The 6,103-nt window shown below is 39.6% G+C and overlaps 1 long non-coding RNA gene across 1 annotated transcript; it reads left to right on the top strand.

The window, feature by feature from the left end:
- The first annotated feature begins 466 nt into the window (after window positions 1-466).
- Window positions 467-3,348, top strand: LOC135768140 (uncharacterized). Its single transcript, XR_010542088.1, has 2 exons — window positions 467-985; window positions 1,147-3,348. It is a non-coding gene; the product is annotated as an uncharacterized lncRNA (long non-coding RNA).
- Window positions 3,349-6,103: the final 2,755 nt, after the last annotated feature.

The raw sequence follows: 6,103 nt of genomic DNA, 5'->3' as shown, positions 1-6,103 counted from the left end.
CAATACTGGTTGAGTTTCTGTTCAACAGGTAAAGCTAGTGCCAAACAATAAGGATAAAAAATATAGAAGAAGTAATCCCTTGATCAGCATTTATTTAAAAACAATAAAGTGAATACTGCAACATTAAAGAATAAAGAAAAGACTAAGATGTGTTTACCATCCTTAATCATAAAAAGTATACCATCCCTTCAACGTCAAACTCAGCAAAAAATGTGAATGCATGAAACTGAACTGACTGGATGCTTTGTCTCTTGCAATAACAAGTGACAGACTGCAAACTAACACTGCATGGAATGCTTATTGGTCGACCAATGCCAATACCAATGTCTGCGCAATACTATATAACAAAAATTCATCCCCAAAAAGGACTTCCTCTGGAACGACTGCAGATGGAGCTTTTGGAACAATTACAAATAAAGATGAGATCTTATGTGATAAAACTAATTGTATGCATAAGCTATTTGTGCGCAGGGAAAAAGAAAAGGAGCCTGATGAGGAGATGGAGATAAAATGCCATATTATGCCATGGGATCTAGTGTATCTGAGGGTCTTCAGGAGAGAGTGACATAAAACAAGGACCAAGGAGAGCAGCTCTAACAGCAGGCCAAGGGGGAAGGAGCACATCTGATGTCATCTGAGCCATTGCAAAAAGTTCCTAAAATACCAGTCGAAGAAGAGGACAACAAAAACACGATACAGAAGAGGAGAGCTGAGGAGCAGAGGAGAACTTAAACACAATAATGAAGAAGAGAGCTGAGGAAAAGAAAATAATAAAAGACATGATACAGAAGACAACAACAGAAAAATTAAAAGCAATTCAAGCCTACAAAGAGATAAAAGAACGAAGTAATGACCACCCAGGGCATATCAAGCAACAACAACAAAGTTAAGAAAAATTTGTAAATGAGAAGAGACTTTCAGGAGCAACAACCAATGAGTGCAAAGCAGTGGAGTTCACAAGCAATACACAGAGACAAAGTTGCTGGTAATGTGTAAAGGACACACAAAGAAAACGTCAAGGAATTAGCCATGAAAATTGAAAAATAAAGCTAATAACCAGTTTGACAATTATCAGCAACATATGGTAAATTCACACAACTGTAGTCAATAATCAAACTTTTCTTCAATTAACTTTTCACCTATCAGCAAGGATCAGTAACACTTTAGCGAGGACCAGTAACACCAGTGAGAATTTATTCTACAATAATCTCTGCAGAACCAAAGTTTAGATAAAATACTGAAGATACCAAAACAAAAAGGAGACAAGGACATCAACAGAAGAAAAAGGACGTCAACGGAAGGAAAAAAAATATGTTGGACATTTTATGGGAAACAAAAAAAAAACATTATGAATGAATGGTACAAATGGGTAACTTTCAAAGCTAAGAGAAATTGGTATGAACAATTGCTTATTATGCTCTAAATCATAAAAGGTAGGAATAGTCAAAAGTCGACATGATATTACAGGGGGGTTCGATGTAACAAATTGACAAATTCTGGTTTAAATATCCATTTTATAGGGCATATTTTGGTAAATAGTTAATATTGGGAAAGTTAATAAAAGCATTAAAAGGCAGAATAGAAATTCAAGAAAAACAAATACTAAGGAATATTAAAGCTACAGTAGACCTTATGGAACTAAAGATGAGGGATATTTAAAGGGAATATTCTATAACATAGAACTTGAACAAATCAAATATAAAATTCCAAAAGCTATTATAAATCCTTAATAATTTTGGCTTTAGGTATGGAAAGGGTGGACAATGCTGGTATACAGTAAAAAGAATGTGGGAATCAGATCATAGCAGTGGACATATGAAGATCAAACAGTAATGTAAGCAGAATTCTTTTGGTTTAATTTTGATTTGATGGGAAATGATAACTTATGGTGGTTTTGCAATTAGAGAAGAAATATATATGTACAAGACTAAGGTTAATTTAAGAAATCATCATGATTATATTGAAGTATATTGAACAAAATACTGAGAAAACAAATGATAAAACTAAAATAGTTTATCCCTAAATTGGTTTGGTATTACCTGTTACAATTTAAGCAAGAGATGAGATAAAATCATGGTTAGAATAAATATTGATTTAATCTAGAATTACTAAATTATATCTACTATAATCAACAAAGGTTTATTAAATTTAACTAATGATGTTTTAACAATTTTAGAAAAACAATGAGATACTACAAAGGGGTATAGTTTTATTGTATGGAGATTAATGTTATGCTAAAAATACAACATAGATATTCATTGAAGCTATCAATAAGCTTAAGAGTTTAGGATAAAAACTGCAACAAATACAAGAAGAAAGAATCTTAATGTGGAATTGGTGTGATTTAAAATTAGGAAAATGGGTGATTGTTTTGTCAAATTCTCACAGACATATTTTTGTATGTCAAATGATTAAAGGTATAGGTTAAAGGATGAATATTATCAAAAGGTAAAGGATGCAAATTATCAGAGGATAAGGATTTGTGATTTTAATTGGATGGATTGTTATTTTATTGTGTACTCCCTATTTTGAAACAAATGTTAATGGAAAATCAAGATGAAAAGTTACTTCATATAGGAAATTACAAAGTGCATCAAAATGGGTTTTGCAAAAGTTAGAAAATGGTAATATTACATCAGAAAAAGATAATGAAAATAATAAGTATTGAAAAGGTATTTGACTAATTTCCACTCTTATGATGAATATGGATGTTTTTATGAGTTCTGATTTTACAGCAACAATGACATAATGAAGTATATTCCATGATCATAAAGGTTTATTAATTGAAGGAGTAGGTTCTCTTACTTCTCCAAGAGAAAATGTTTGTTCCACACTCCACCAAAGTGCGGCAGCATGATTTAATCATTGGTAAGGGAAAGATGGCTTAATTGGGCCATTAATTAGCTTAACTTAATTGAACTGGATTGTGAAGTTGCACTTTGGGTGAGACTTGTGAAAGTCTCAAAGGGTGGAATGAAGAAGATTTTTTTAATTCAGAACTATATCTTTGGTGAACATGGTATTCAGATTCAAATGTGTTTTGCAAGTAAACATGTCTCATGCTTGTAAGCTGAAGACTAGCAGTCTTAAAGACTGCAATGTATGCAGGGTTTAAAATATGGTAACTGAGAGCATACTGGAGCTAAAAATGCATAGGCTGACATTTGGAAGGAATGAAGTCACAACACCTGTCAAACATAAAAACATGCTAAAAACAACTACATGGGAGGGGTTTCAACTTTTAGAGAACTGTATATTAGGTTGCATTCTGAAAAAGACTCTTTAGTTGCTTGGCCACCAACTCGGCCTTATTGTTGTATGCAATAAAGTCATCTTTTGGCAATGGAACCCTCTGTTGAAAATTATTTTTCATAATCACAAAAAAAATCCACAACAGTGGGCCCCCCGGTTTCATTCAAATGAAACAGTCTTAGATGTTGAAGCATGTGTGTTTGCAGTCTTTTAAACCATCTGATGTAGGCCTTGCATCCATGTGAGCTGAATTTGACCTTTGGCCTTTGCATTGTAGCTATGTGCTTGTGTGTTTTGCAGGTTTCATTCAAATGTAACAGTCTTAGATGTTGAAGCATGTGTGTTTGCAGTCTTTTAAACCATCTGATGTAGGCCTTGCATCCATGTGAGCTGAATTTGACCTTTGGCCTTTGCATTGTAACAATGTGGTTGTGTGTTTGGCAGGTTTCTTTCAAATGTAACAGTCTTAGATGTTGAAGCATGTGTGTTTGCAGTCTTTTAAAGTAATGTAGGCCTTGCACATCCATGTGAGCTGAATTTGACCTTTGGCCTTTCCATTGTAACAATGTGCTTGTGTGTTTTGCAGGTTTCATTCATATGTAACAGTCTTAGATGTTGAAGCATGTGTGTTTGCAGTCTTTTAAACCATCTGTTGTAGGCTGTTGCATCCATGTGAGCTGAATTTGACCTTTGGCCTTTACATTGCAGCTATGTGCTTGTGTGTTTTGCAGGTTTCATTCAAATGTAACACTCTCAGATGTTATAGCATGTGTGTTTGCAGTATTTTAAACCATCTGTTGTAGGCCGTTGCATCCATGTGAGGTGACTTTGACCTTTGGCCTTTGCATTGTAGCTATGTGCTTGTGTGTTTTGCAGGTTTCATTCACATTTTACACTCTCAGATGTTGAAGCATGTGTGTTTGCAGTTTCACTTTTGTCTTTTACACCATCTGTTGTAGGCCTTGCATCCATGTGAGCTTACTTGGACCTTTGGCCTTTGCATTGTCGCCAAGCCCAGGGGCCAAAAGTTGTTTTCCTCTATCGCAGACAAAATAATTGGGGCACCCAGTGGGCCTGGAGTACTTAGGCATTTGGGGCCCCCAGAGCTTGGGGCCCTCTAGGTCATTTGGCCCCCAGGGGCCATCAGAAACATAAATGGCAGATGGGCAGTTTAATGTGCTAATGGGCAAAATAGTGGGCAAATGGTCAATGCATAAGTTGGCTGTGGGTGAAATAAACTGTCAGTGGGCAACATAACTTGGGGCCCCCAGGGGCCTTCAGAGCCATGAATGGCAGATGGGCAGTTTAATGTGCTAATGGGCAGAAAAGTGGGCAAATGGTCAATGCATAAGTTGGCAGTGGGTGAAATAAGCTGTCAGTGGGCAACATCACTTGGGGCCCCAAGGGGGCCAAGCACAGGGGCCAAAAGTTGTTTTCCTTAATTGCAGACAAAGTAAATGGGCACCCAGTGGGCCTGTAATCATTTGGCACTTTGGGCCCCCAGAGCTTGGGGCTCTTTAGGTCATTTGGCCCCCAGGGGCCCTCAGAGGCATAAATGGCAGATGGGCAGTTAAATGTGCTAATGGGCAGAAAAGTGGGCACATGGTCAATGCATAAGTTGGCAGTGGGCAAAATAAACTATCAGTGGGCAACATAACTTGGGGCCCCTAGGGGGCCAAGCCCAGGGGCCAAAAGTTGTTTTCCTCAATGGCAGACAATACTTTGGCACTTGGGGCCCCCTGAGCCTGGACCCTCTGGGTCATTTGGCCCCCAGGGACCCATAGAGGCATAAATGGCAGATGGGCAGTTTAATGTGCTAATGGGCAAAATAGTGGGCAAATGGTCAATGCATAAATTGGAAGTGGGTGAAATAAACTGTCAGTGGGCAACATTACTTGGGGCCCCAAGGGGGCCAAGCCCAGAGGCCAAAAGTTGTTTTCCTTAATGGCAGACAATACTTTGGCACTTGGGGCCCCCAGAGCCTGGGGCCCTCTGGGTCATTTGGCCCCCAGGGGCCCATAGAGGCATAAATGGCAGATGGGCAGTTTAATGTGCTAATGGGCAAAATAGTGGGCAAATGGTCAATGCATAAATTGGAAGTGGGTGAAATAAACTCTCAGTGGGCAACATTACTTGGGGCCCCAAGGGGGCCAAGCCCAGAGGCCAGAAGTTCTTTTCCTCAATGGCAGACAATACTTTGGCACTTTGGGCCCCCAGAGCTTGGGGCTCTTTAGGTCATTTGGCCCCCAGGGGCCATTTGTGCCATAAATGGCAGATGGGCAGTTTAATGGGCTAATGGGCAAAATAGTGGGCAAATGGTCAATGCATAAATTGGAAGTGGGTGAAATAAACTGTCAGTGGGCAACATTACGTGGGGCCCCAAGGGGGCCAAGCCCAGAGGCCAAAAGTTGTTTTCCTTAATGGCAGACAATACTTTGGCACTTGGGGCCCCCAGAGCCTGGGGCCCTCTGGGTCATTTGGCCCCCAAGGGCCCATAGAGGCATAAATGGCAGATGGGCAGTTTAATGTGCTAATGGGCAAAATAGTGGGCAAATGGTCAATGCATAAATTGGAAGTGGGTGAAATAAACTCTCAGTGGGCAACATTACTTGGGGCCCCAAGGGGGCCAAGCCCAGAGGCCAGAAGTTCTTTTCCTCAATGGCAGACAATACTTTGGCACTTTGGGCCCCCAGAGCTTGGGGCTCTTTAGGTCATTTGGCCCCCAGGGGCCCTCAGAGGCATAAATGGCAGATGGGCAGAAAAGTGGGCACATGGTCAATGCATAAGTTGGTAGTGGGCAATATAAACTATCAGTGGGCAACATAACTTGGGGCCCCAAGGGGGCCAAGCC

Source organism: Paramisgurnus dabryanus, chromosome 23, assembly GCF_030506205.2.
Source record: "Paramisgurnus dabryanus chromosome 23, PD_genome_1.1, whole genome shotgun sequence".
In the NCBI taxonomy this organism is placed as follows: Eukaryota; Metazoa; Chordata; class Actinopteri; order Cypriniformes; family Cobitidae; genus Paramisgurnus; species Paramisgurnus dabryanus.
Note: the sequence above shows the minus strand (reverse complement) of the source record. Positions and strands in the feature narration are given on the sequence as shown.